Source organism: Pseudonaja textilis, chromosome 3 (genome assembly GCF_049901715.1).
Source record: "Pseudonaja textilis isolate UNSWEBS1 chromosome 3, rPseTex1.2, whole genome shotgun sequence".
Lineage (NCBI taxonomy): Eukaryota > Metazoa > Chordata > Lepidosauria > Squamata > Elapidae > Pseudonaja > Pseudonaja textilis.
Genome location: NC_141992.1, coordinates 119,897,771 through 119,911,424, shown reverse-complemented (window position 1 = coordinate 119,911,424; position 13,654 = coordinate 119,897,771). Strand labels below are relative to the sequence as shown.

Sequence of the window (13,654 nt, the reverse complement as noted above, 5' to 3'; positions counted from 1 at the left end):
TTTTGAAAAGCCTTTGTGTTCTAAAAGTGTGAAAAAGATGCAGTAAACAAAAATAGAACCAACTGTGTATGATTGTTGTTAGTAATTATACAGATATTTTTTTCTTTGTTAAAAATCCTTTTTGTCATTTATTTTAATCACTACAATATATGTTGGATTTCTTTCTTCATGTTTTCCTGTTATGGCGGTAAAGTTGTATTTTATCAATGAAAAAACATCAGAAACTTAACTTCTGGGGAGTTGAATGATCCTGAAAGTTATATTTTGGGAAGATTTGGGTCATAGCAATTTGCAAATAAACTCATAGCTTCCTCAGTTTCTTGCTAAGACTTGCCAAGGCTTGTTAATGGCACATATTTTTCACTTAGTCAACTTAAGAGTTATACAAATATCCTGGAGGTTTTTAATCTATGGTTTTGCCACTGTTATACAGATATTAGAATAATTTACTACTGTCATTTTTCTAAAAAGCTGATATGAAAATGAATAATATGTGAATAGTAATCATTCTTATCTAACATCTGCATATTTCTTATGACCTTGGGGTGTATGTATGTGTGTATACAATATATAGGTGTGCGTGTGTGGTGGGTATGGGTGTGTCTCCTGTTCCCTGTTTCCATAAAAAAAAGTTCGTTGTCATGTTTATATGAATAAAAAAGCAACCTGGATTACAATAGGTTTTCTATTCTCATCAAATAAGGGCTAGACTTTTAGAGCCATAGCAATAGCACTCAGACTTATATACCGCTTTATAGTGCTTTACAGCCCTCTCTAAGTGGTTTACAGAGTCAGCATATTGCCCCTCATTTTACCCACTTTGGAAGGATGGAAGGCTGAGTCAATCTTGAGCCTGTGAGATTCGATCTGCCAAATTGTAGGCATCTGGCTGCAGCAGAGGTAGCTTGCAGTACTGCATTCTAACCACTGCACCACCGAGGCTCTATGAAGTGGATCTTCTGATTTCTCTGTAGCTTCTTGGCACTTTTATCAAGTTTTTGATTTTTTAAAAATCAGATTGGGATTAGGTGATCTTTTGTGGAAACACTATGTTCTTGGAGCACTAAGTGTCATCCTGAATCAAAAGTTACACCCACCATTTTCCCTTGTATCCTGACTTGTGGGATACATTTGAATGAGCAAAAAAAACGTTTAGGCGTGTATGGTAACTTGATTTTCCTCTTAAATGCTTTGTTTGGTAATTCTTCATGTACTACCATAATCTTTTAAATGTATAGTTGAAATAATAATTTGCAGAAAAATGTATACATTTTAGGAAAAATATAAATGAATGAAATTACAAAATGAGAAATATATGTGGGAAATTAAAATTAGGTTTGTTCAGGCTAGATTCAGTGGAAACAATTGCACATAAATAGTTTGGTGTTAAGTATATGTTTCGTAGAACATGTTTCACTTTGGTGAAATGGAGTTCCATAAAGCAGTTTAGTGCTGAAGACTGCTCATAGCACTTACTATTGTATATCATTTAATACCAATATATTCATCTCGAACTGAAAGATTATATCATCAGTCTCCCTAATTCATAATTTTAAAATAATATTTGATAACACTTCAGGGATGAACATGCAGAAGAACAAATCAGTCTCTTGTGAAACATTTCCTTGGGGTTTGTCTTAACTATGACATGGTGGGTAGTAAATATTTATGTGGAAACCGACCTTAAGGGCAAAGTGAATACATGCTGATCTTTGCTGCCTATATTTACTGGCAGCTTGTCTACTTAAGTGTGTAGCAATAATAAGTATGAGTCATTTGTCTGAAACTAACTTCTTGAATCAGTTTATATTTAAATTGGAATATCACAATCTTAGTAATATTCCTAATAATATGCTAATGTGTATTGTCACAAACATTCTTCTGTTGGGTTCGTGCATTGAAATAATGCTGTTCTTAGGAACAGAATATTGTTAGCATATATGTATTCCATTCTTCCTTCAAGGAGTTCCTTACAACAACTCGCTAATTCAGCAGAAAACTTACTGGCAGCATTGATACATTGTGATAAGAAAGAAGAAAGAAACCTTGGCTTTGGGTGCCATAGTAGAAAAGGCACATCTACTGGCTCCTGTCAGATGTAGCTCTTTAGCAGAACAACATATTTCTAACATACCTCTTCTAATTGAGTTCTAGGGAAGCCAGCAAGAGAAAATTGCAAATGGTGATCACATGATCACAGGGTATTTGGCAGCTGGTTGTAAACACAAACAAGTTGCCAAGAGCCTGAAATACAGTCATGTGATGGGGTAGCAGGACATGTTATGAGGGCTAGAAATGCTTTACAGTTCATAAAACATCCATTCTGAGGCTGCCATGATTGTGGACAGTTGTTAAATGTTAACTGTGAATTGATGACTACCTGTATTCTCAATGGTCTACATCAGGCATGTCCAAAGTCTGGCCTAGGGCCAGTTGCAGCCTGTTTTCAAATTTCAAGCGGCCTGCAACCTCTTCTTGCCAGCTCAGCCTGTCACTCATCCCCACCAGCCAGCGGTTTTCCCTTTACCACACAGCTGTGTCAGGCTGAATGATTGACCCACACACATTTTCACCTCACCAAATCTGGCCCTCCTTGAAAAAAGTTTGGACACCCCTGGTCTACATAGAGGGGTATTTACATTAGCGTGGATTAGTGCTTTACCCTCAGTAGTGATACTGAGAAAATATTTCTTTCTGTGTGTGACACTGAAACTGAATATGAGTTTCACTAACTTCATAATACCTGGCAAGGAAATGAACCCCTTGTTTCTTTATGCAAATAAATGCTCCTTGCATTTCATCCTAGGTAGAAAGTGACCTAGTAAAATATGCATGTATAGCTTGGCAGCAAAGTTTGTGTATGAGTTTTAATATTAAAATGCAGGTTGCTATGCTATCGCACAGATTGATAAAATAGTTCATCTGATACTGAATTAAAATATGATTACCAAAGCTAAGCTAAATGAAAATGGATTGAAACATTAATATTTGACAGGATCAGCATTTAGTCCAGATACAGGTGATATCAAGCAGTGAAATAACTCCAAAGTTGTCACAAAACTTTCTGGTGCTACTGAGTTGAATCAACTCTAACTTTATGAAAAAACCAGAAGACAATACAGTCTATAAAATGACTCACTTTTTCATTTTCTCTTTGCCTTTCTCCTGAATATTGGTCAGCCTTAATTACAGTTAAAAATGATGCCAAACCTTTATTTCAGATAAGGGCAGTAGGGAAAATGGTGTTTTAGACAGCTGCAGGAAGGGAGTATAAAATCTTAGCAGCTGTGTTCTTCTAAGCATGGTTGCATTACCATCTACTTTGATGTTGGGTAAAAACAGTTGTGATTTTTTTTTCCTTTTACAGTTACGCAATTACAGTAATGTGCTACTGGCATGCTGCATTAATGGCTTTTTTTTTTTTCAAATGGATACCTAGAAATGGCAAAAAAACCTGAAAAAAGTGAGAGAACTTGTGTTTCATATGACTTGTGCCTCTGAGGTAATGTATAGTGAATATATTTTTTTGGCAGTTTTTCCTTCTACAATACCTATTAATGGGCAGAATTTGAACAACCTTTCTTTGTGAATAGACTTTTGTAAATTATGGCTTGCATTGTTTTCTCAATCACAGGCACACTAGTTTCAGGGTTTGTTTAGCAAAATCTTAACACATTGATTGAGATAGAGTGACAATTTTATTTATGGTAAAGTAGGATATGGAAAAGACCAATTTTTCTAACTCCACTTCTTTTGTAATTAGAACTGGGCCTTTTAAACTGTTCTTTGAATTAAAAAAATTAAATGATGGTATGCTGGGAATATTTAATATAATTTAGTGTTTATTTTTTAAAAGTTCAATGTTAGCCAGGCAGAAGAATATTAGTCTTTGACTATTTACTTGTTTAATCCTTTGGGGTTACTTTGATTTGATTTCTCTATGAGATTTGTTATTTTTCTCAGGAACTGAACATTTATTTGGGAAAATTAAAGCACAAAATTAAAGATTAGAGTACATAATAAGAAATGATGTCTTTGGTTTATCTGATTTAAGCCAGCCAATTTACAAATTTTAATATCTGAAAAAAATCAGATTTTTATTAACAATTCTATTACAATTTCAAACAATGCAAAATTGGAAACGGGTCTCTTGCTTCTTTATATCTTTGCAGTAACTATTTATATGTTGTTTAAAAATCAGAGCAAAACATTTTGAATTGGAAAATTGTTAAGTCTCCATTAATTTCAAAGAAGAAAATAATTGTTTGCCATGGGATTGGGTAGCTCAAAGGAATTAAGTTGCAAAAATATTTGTTTTCTACTTCCTTAAAAATAAAAGATGCCTGCTAGTTTTTTATTAGGTCAATGTTTTCAGAGCATGTATTTTTTCATGCATACTTCTATGTAAAGGAACACCCCCGCTTTCCCTTGAAACAAAATAAAGGATGTCCGATATTAAATTCCACAAGGAGCATAAGCATCTTTCTTTACTTCTCAAAGACAAAGAATTATAATATTCATATATCTATAACTCTGCATATAGATTTTTAATACAAGCAGGCTCTTAACATTATCAGATATTGTTCATATGGTAGATTCCCAAACTTTTAAATATGTTACTATAAACTGATCAGATGAAGTCTTTAGGGGACCAGCTATAGAGGGTTGTCAAACTCCTGGCCCATAGGCCAGATGTGTCACACACTGGCCACGGCCACACCCTGTTTAGCAAAGGGGAGGAAAGTCCCGATATGTCATGTGACAACACTGTGACGACGTGAATTTGCCATCCCTGAGCTATAGCATCAGAATCATGCCTACATAATTGATATATAAGCACCTGTTTCCCCCCCAGGAATTGTAAGAATTTTTTATGATCAACTAAATGTTTACTACTTCCTCCCCTTCCTCCTCCCTCCTCCCTCTCTCATTTCAGGGAGGGGTAGCCCTTCTGGTGAAGGGGTCTGTCTGAATTTTTTAGGGCTGCTCAGTCACCTTTCATACCCACCTGGTTGTCAGTGGTCACTAGTTGCTCTGAGTAGCTGTAATACATATAATGGCCACACTGCAGTAAACTAATTCGGAAGGTGGTCCAAACCAGGTGAGGGTAGCTGATGCTTCTATCCCAATGTGTAAAATCTGGCCTTGGCAGGTTGGACAGAGGAGACTGATCAATGGTCCAAGATACTGTGTTTTCCAAGTTTTCCAAGATACTCAGACCACCACCACCACCCCGCTTTGTATATTTCTTTTATTATTGTTTGTATGTTTCTCCTCCTTTCAATTTTTGCCCTTATTTGCTGCATAATTTTTTTAATTGCAAGAGATTGGATTACAATTTTAATTTATTGGACTACAGTTTCATTTATTTATTGTTGATTTAATTACAAAATGACTGGTGTTTAACTTCCTGCACAATTTGGATTAATATATTAAAAGTAAAAGCAACAAACCTACTGATTATGCACCATTGTCATGCTAATTGACATGGAAGACAACATTGTTATCTTTAGCACATGCATTGAATTTGCATCTGATGGCAGCATAGCTTAATTCTTTTGCTTTTACTTGTAAGTAAATGGATGTAGAAATCTCACATTTTTGGAGATTCTTTCAAAATTATTGTAGGCTTTCTGTGTGTTGCTTTATACAGTTTGATGTACTTTTTCCCATGCAAATATATTAAATATATCCTCATTGTTCACCAGTCATCTTGGGAAAGGCTGATCTAATTGTATAAAATAGTCCTGTGGATACTTTATGAACCAACAAGATCATGCTGAATTACTGGTACTCAAGCAATGAGCAGTTGAAATTGAAATTACCCAGGCTGTTGCTTTATTTTTAGAAATTGAAATTCTTCTGTTGGGGAGTTCTATAACAGTTGATTGAGAAGTATATATTAGAATTGTTCAAATTTCTTGTCAATTACCTTAGTCTTTGGTACATTAATTTTCAGATGCATATTCCTTCTTTCATCATATAGTCTATCTGTTAATCTCTGCAAATTATTTCACTCAGTTGTCTTGAACCTCATGATGGAGGGGTCATATCAATGTAATAAATAAATATGTTTAGTCAACTGCATAGATGCTTCTTCAGGAAACTAATTATGTTTGGTGGATCTTCTACATAATGATGCATAGGCTGTTCTTCTGTGGATGGATCTGCTCAACCCATCTCATTCTATGAAACCAAGAGTAGATAGCAGAGAAGAATTCTTTGGGGATATTAAATTATTTTTCCTTTTGCTTTTAACAGAAGAAGTTAGTAGAGCTTTGTGCTAACTTGAACAAACAAGCTGTTGCATGCTTATTGAGTAATAAATCACATTGAATTCAGTTGCTTTTATTCCTGGGTAAATATTTAAGATCTGTAGTCTTCTCCAGTCATGTGCTAACTTCTTCATTTCTTTCCACTTCCTGTTTCTGCAATCAAACAAATATCTGCAGTTGTCTCTGTTCAGATACTTTCTATTAATTCTTTCTCTTGATTTTTTTAAATTACCCTTTTATTGCATTTGCATGGTGTCAAACTGGTCAGCATGAACTCAGCAGCTACAATTTGTTGATCTACTTCAAATCATGCTTTTAATCCAGGACTGTTTACAAGGGGAATCCTATCCTGTATTAATTGTATTTTCTTCTATGCACCCATACTGGAAATAATGGTTAATATTAAGAATGGGAGGGAAAAGGAAGTCATTCTGAAAAGGAAAGATAACTGCATGAAGTTGGCTCAATTTGTTACCCATGGTTTGCTTTCAGGCATGCTGCAGATGGCTAAGGATTGCTTCTTTCATCATTAAAATGCAGATACATTTAGGAGTTACCTTTTGGTTATGAAAATAACTGGGAGTTTACTAGGAGATATGTCAAAAAGCAGTATGGATTGTTATTAGTATCTTTCTGCTTTCACTTCAGCAGGACACTGTTGTTTGGTTACTAACAGTCTACAGGTGGTCCTTAACTTACCACAGTTCATTTAGTGAGCGTTCAAAGTTACAATGGGACTGAAAAAAATTATTTATGACCATTCTTCACATTTACAACCATTGTAGCATCCCCATAGTCACATGATTAAAATTTGGTGCCTTGGCAACTGACTCATATTTATGACAGTTGCAGCATCCCGGAATTATTGTAATCTCCTTTTGTGACCTTCTGACAAGCAAAGTCAGTGGGGAAGCCAGATTCACATAACAACCATGTTACTAATTCAGCAGCTGTGATGATTCACCTAACAACCATGGCAAGAAAGGTTGTTAAATGGGGCAAAACTCACTTAACCCTCTCATTTAACAATAGAAAATTTGGGCTCAAATGTGGATGTAACTTGAGGACTATCTACTTCTTTGTGACAGAAATAATTCTTTTCAAAATAAAACATTGTTTTATGTCATTTTACCTTTCATTTGATTCCCTTTTTAAAGAAAAAATACTAAGCAGCTAAGCCAACCTTTCTAAACTTGATGCCCACCATAACTAGCAGAGCTAGAGATGGGAATTGTAATACATTTGCAGGGCACCAGATTGATGTCTGAATTAAACTATATTTTCCTTACTTAAGGCTTCTATTTTTCTCCCACCCAATATTGCATAGAGATTTTTGGTTGTTAGGAGGGATTATTGAGAGTATTTTGCTGTATTTTTTTTCTCCTGTCACTCAATCAGATTGTAGGGAAAAATCTTTTTGTAATAGAGGTCGTCTTGCCTTGGGTGTTCTTCTGAAACACTTCCACAGCACAGCTGGACAGCTTTGCAATTTTTAATCTCTGTTCTTGTATTTTTTTTTATTCTGAGATGGGAGAAAGGCTTTATCCAAAGTTTTGTTCCTTTGCGTCCTTGTTGGAAGATATTTCTCTAGTCCAATTTCTCTTGCCATGTATGCTTTTATATATCTATCTTTCTTATTTTTTATTGAGGATTTTTTTACAGAATAAAACAATACAAATTTAGAGAAGAAAAAGAAAAGAAATCAGTAAATAAGAAAGGACAAAAGTAAGAAAAAGAAAAGAAAAAAGATGTAAAGAAGTAGCTTCCAAACTTCCAACAGTAATAAAAGTATTTATATTTTATCCTCTCTTTCTGAAATTATATTGTGGTTCCCTTCTTTCCTTATTCTACCTTTTAAATTGTCAAACCCATTAATTACAAGTTTATTTTTCTTGTCTATGGAAATTCCCAGTCATCCAAGTCATGGTTGTCCATTTCATTTTCCCCTTTGAAAATGTGAGGTCTAGGGGTCATGAAAGAACTTGACTGGAAAAAAGATGTGAAACAGACAAAAGTCAAGAATTTTCACATAGTGCGTATTTAAGCTGTAGAATACACTAATATAATAGTGATGAACACTAACTTGAGTGGATTTTAGATAAATTAGATAAATTCAGAGATGAAAGTATATCAATTGATACTAATTGTGATGACTTCATTCTGTTAGATATTTCTGTAACTTTTTGAAGATAGCCATTTAAAAAAAATTAAATATACCGGCATTTCCTCACTCTTTCCCAACCTGAGGGCTGTGAATGTAAATCTGAATGGAAAGTTTCAGTATGTTTTTAGCATTAATAATGTTGAAAGTATTTCTAGAATCCATCCCTCAATAGTACACATGAGAATTGTTTTTTTTCAACTCTTATTTAATTTATTAAATAATAATAAATAGTAAATTAAAATTTATTCAGCAGAATAACAAAGTTGGATGGACCTTTGTATCACTATGTGTATTTGAACCAAAACATTTCTACAAGCCCTGATGAGCATGATAAAATGATCGTTCATATTTTTTGACATTTCCAACAGAGATTTGAAGTATTTGTATACAGTCTAAAAAGTTTTTTTTGGTGTCATATACCAAAAATGAACATTCTCTTTGAAATTGTAATATAATATAAATTCCAGTCCTACACATATTTTCCTATGGCTCCATTTGTGTGTTATAATTAAAGTTCTTAGCTTTAACTTGTTCTTCTGTTTCCAATTTCACTGAGCTTATACATTTTAGCAATTATTATGTTCATTATTTGTGCACAGTTGAATTTCAAATTCTGCTTATATTGTTGAATGTTTTTCATCTTTTAAGTCTTTCTCTTAACTGTACATATGAAAGCCATTGGAAACTCCTTTTATATGTTTTTAAGAGCAAAAGAGATTCCAGTATTGTTCTCTTACAAGAAAGGTGACCAAAACTTTACGAGCCTTTTGATTGCCTTCTGTATTTTTTCCAGTTGTGAAATAATATTTTTCAAATCCGGCCACCAATATTGTTCCTGTTCCTGGTACATATACACCATAGATTTGTATAAAGACATTGGCAGTTTTATTTTCAGTGCCTTTCTTAATGATCTTTATCATGGGATTTTTGCAGCTGCTGCACAAAAAGTTGACATCTTCATTGACCCAAAATATCTTCCTTGTTTAGTTACACTCCACTCAGACCTTATGTATATATGAAGTTAGGGTTTGGGTGGTGGTGGTAATTTTTTTAGTATTTTAAAATGCCCAGTTTTAAATGTATGTCAAATAAATGTTTTTTTCTAGAATAATACTATTACAAAAAATAAAATAAAAATGCCCAGGATACTTAAATTACGTCATGTTTGCTGTTGGGGTGGCCATTTGCTTTGTTTAAAGTGTTCTTCATAACCAATTTTAGTTTTCATCACCCTAAATAGCTTGGTATTATCTGCAAAACTTGGTGTCATGGATCTTTTTTAGAAGGGGAGATGACAGACAGAGATTAGGTTTGATATTTGCAAGTTAGCTCTTTTCTGTATAATTTGAACTTGATTTATTTTCGTTAGACTTTATTTTTAACCATGAAAGTTTTTTTCTATATTAAACATCTTTCTCTGCTGCTATAATGTTAACTTGTCCACTTCACTTTGTTCTTAGTCCTCCACGGTTATTAGTCTGTTCACACTTTCTTGGCTCTTCTACAGCTCAGTTCCTAGAGCTGTTATTGCTTTAGTTGTTTTGACTATCTCTTATCTCTCCCCCACTTCTTTCTTCAGAGTCACTTGTTCTTGTTTGCGTCCAACTTCTTTGTTCAAGCGTCTGGGTTTGAAGTTGGTTGTTAAAACGGCAGTTGCTTGTCTCCTGCCTTTACTTTTCTCCCACTGACCTCTGAGACCTTTCAAATATTCTCACTCCTCCTTTCTCATCTTTAGATCTCCATCAGCACTCTTCCTTCCACCATTCACCACCTCATTCTTGTTCTCCTTATAACTTTTTTGAGTCATGTTTACTTTTTATGGACTTTGTACCTTCTGATCCTCTCTTTTTATCCAATTGTTTTTCTTTTCCTTTCTTTTCTTTTTTTCCTTCCAGCATCTCCAAATTGCTATTGAGATGCTGTCACAACAAGCCGTCCCTTCTTTAATCATTGCTGCCAGGTCTCAGCTGTTCTTCAATACCTTTCAACTCCATCAAACACCTTTCAGAAAGATGTTATAACTGATAAAAAGGCAGATTGTTTTAGCCCATGATCACTATTTTCTCTAAGGAACCTTTGATGAGGAATTTTCTCAGTCCTTTTGAAAAATCCAAGTATACACTAGATAGGTTTATTTCCATTCACATGGCTACTGGCATTCTCAAAATAACAGTAGAAGTCAGGTGACTAGTGAAGCAGGATTTATATTGTAAAAGCTATGCTGATTTTATTTCATCAAACAAGACTATTTCTTTATGTGCTTTATATGTTATTTTTGACAATCCCTATCATTTTGTCCCAAACAGATGTTAAACTGATTGGGCTATCATTTTCTGAATATCCTTCAGTCTCTTTTTAAAAGCAGATGTCACCTTGGCTATTTTCTACTTCTTTGGTAGGAAGTTAGCAATTTTACATCTGAGTATCTTAAAAATTCTTGGGCTGATACCATTAAGACATTAATGCCATGATTTGTTACTACTCTATATAGCATCTCAGATACCATGAAGTATTTTCTTTTTTTCTGTTCGGTTTGGTCATTCTGATTCCTTTCCTGGAAAAGTCAGTACATGATCAGATAATTAGAAAAAAAATCATTCAGTTTTTTTTACACTCTCCATTCCTTCCATCTTTTTTATAAATCTGTACTTTTAGCAATATGCAATCTTTACCCAAGCATTTTTTTTCATTCCTTTTGTCATCAAGTTTTTTTTTTTCATTCCTTTTGTCATCTAATGGCCAGCACTTTCCTAACCAGTTTTCTGCTTCAAATATATTAGAGTTGTGTTTCCCTTAATGATTTTTGCTGTATACATTAACTTCTTCGTCTGTATTGGACAATCCTGGCAGTTTGCCATGTTCATATATGCAAAATCTAATAGCATTATAATCAGTGTTTCCACAACACATACCTGGTCCGTTTCCTTTCTAGGATGAGTTCTAGGTTGATTTCCTTTTCAGTCATCCCAAGATTACTGTCAGTGTTTTGAACAGGTGATCAACAACATATTCCTAGATTTAATTTACCTTTGTGTCCAATATTGCTATTTATAGTGATTCTGTGGGATAACCCAACTTTCCATTTTCCAAATATCCCAAGTACAAAATGATGCAGGTTCATAATCCAAGGAATAAACCCAGCATGCTTGTTTTTCTGGTGGCCAAAAGCTTGTTCTACCAAGTAACCTATCTGCTACTCCCAATAGGTGGGTAATCCTACTCTTGACACGGCACAACTCCTCTTCCTAGCTTCTTCTTTCATTAGTTATTATTATAATATTTTTCTTCATTGGGAATTATTTGACCAAAAAAGATAGCCTCTCTATTGTAGTTTTATAAAGTTTGGGACCTGTCTGTATCACAGTCACTGAACTCACCTTAACAGTCTCTGGAGAGGACACCTCAGTGGCCTCCTTTCCTCCTTTTCTTTCTTTGCAAGCCTCTTCTTGCTTGTCCTGATTGCAGACTTGTCTTTCTGTTTCTGAAATGTGCTTTCTGGGACTGAGTTGTTAACCGAGGAATATGATTCTGTGCACCAGCTAATTCATTTAAAAAGTGAATTGGCCTCAGATATAAACCCCTCCTGCCAGACCACGTGTTTCACAAAGAAAGCAAACATTTCTACCCTCTGGCCAGAACCAAACATACAGCTACATTATTCAAACACTCTTTAAAGCAGCCGATCAGCTGTTAGAACTCACAGTCTTTCTTCAGAAATAAATGAAGGCTTTGAATCACTTTTTTCTCAACCCACCGACCTTACATATTGACATTCCAAAAGAAGGGGGCGGGGGGAATCAGAGTTTAGTTTTATTTTTTGAAATCAATTCCTCGCTTGACTGGTTAAAGGAGATTCTTGCTCATTGCAGATGATTAGGCGGCTGGCTGATTAAATAGGATTCAATGACTATGGTCCAAAGAGGCGTCTTCTCTCTCTCACCAAAGATTAGGGAAACATTGCTAGACTATCAGTTGCTGTTTGTTCTTTTGCTTGCTCCCTCCCCCAATTCCTGACAAATTTTCCACATATTTCTGAGGGAGGATAGTACAGAAATGTGTTCTGAATGTATTATGTTCCCCCATGGGATCGTTCAAATCAGGAAGTGTTTTTGGATGGTGAATGAAAAAGTAATCCTAAATGGATGGGAAAGATGTGTGTGCTTTCCTGAATGCACCTTAGAACAAGAACCAGCTGTAGCCCAGGTGCCTGTGCTTCTGACTTGCATAAGCCATATTGCTTTTCATCTCCAGGCAACAAGCATTATTGTTCTTTTTTAAAAGCGCTTGGTGGACAAAGAGCAGCTGTCTTCTGATAACTGAATTAGCTGGACTTTGACAGGCAGCTGCAAGTGTCAGTTGGCTTTATCTCTGTAAGCTACTGCTGTCTTCCGTATTGCCTTGTCAGCAGTTGAAGCTGTTTGAACTCACAGAGAGAGCGTTGATAGGTGGAACAATAAGCCTGGTCTATAAGTAAACATGATCAGTGTCTGTCGTTCTCTTTGTGCTAATGGGCTGTATGAAGCATCAGAAAATGTGTTGGCAACCAGAATGCTTGCAGATAATGATTACACTCATTTATAATAACATGATTTCTATTATAGTCCAGTTCTTCTGTTATGAATAACATGATAAATTTATGTTGAAATTTATGGAAGACTTGCAATGAGGAATGAGATTTCCTTTTTCCATTCTTCCTCTCCACATACATGTTTCCTTCCTGCTCCCATACTTCTTTGCGTATATATATGCGATTGTAATATTCCACACATTCACACAATTCCTATATATGCATATATTCTTTTTCTTATAGTTGCTTGCACAGCCCAAGCATACATGAAGCACTTTCTCTCATCCCACACAACCTACTTATGATCCATCCAGATCTGCCCATAATTTCTACCAAATCACAACACCAGAGAATCTAGACCGATGTGCATCCCAAGAATTTTAGTGTTTTTCCTCGCCTGACTATTCTTTTGCAATTCTTGGGAAGATCTGACTGCATAGAACTCTTAGTTTCAATCATTATTGATACTGGTTTGGGAAAGATAACGTGGACATAAAGCTGTCTAGGGTGGCTTTATAAATTTGATTCATAAATAAAATAAATACAATCAGATAAAGTATCTCCTTTCTCTCCCTCCACTTTTTTTGTCAGACCTTCACTGACCCTAACTTTTAGAGTCTGTGTGTAGCTATTATCAGTTAATATTGA

At 34.9% G+C, this 13,654-nt stretch overlaps 1 protein-coding gene across 1 annotated transcript in view; it reads left to right on the top strand.

The window, feature by feature from the left end:
* Window positions 1-13,654, top strand: part of MYO10 (myosin X) — a 157,159-nt gene that overhangs the window by 16,558 nt on the left and 126,947 nt on the right. The window lies entirely within an intron of this gene.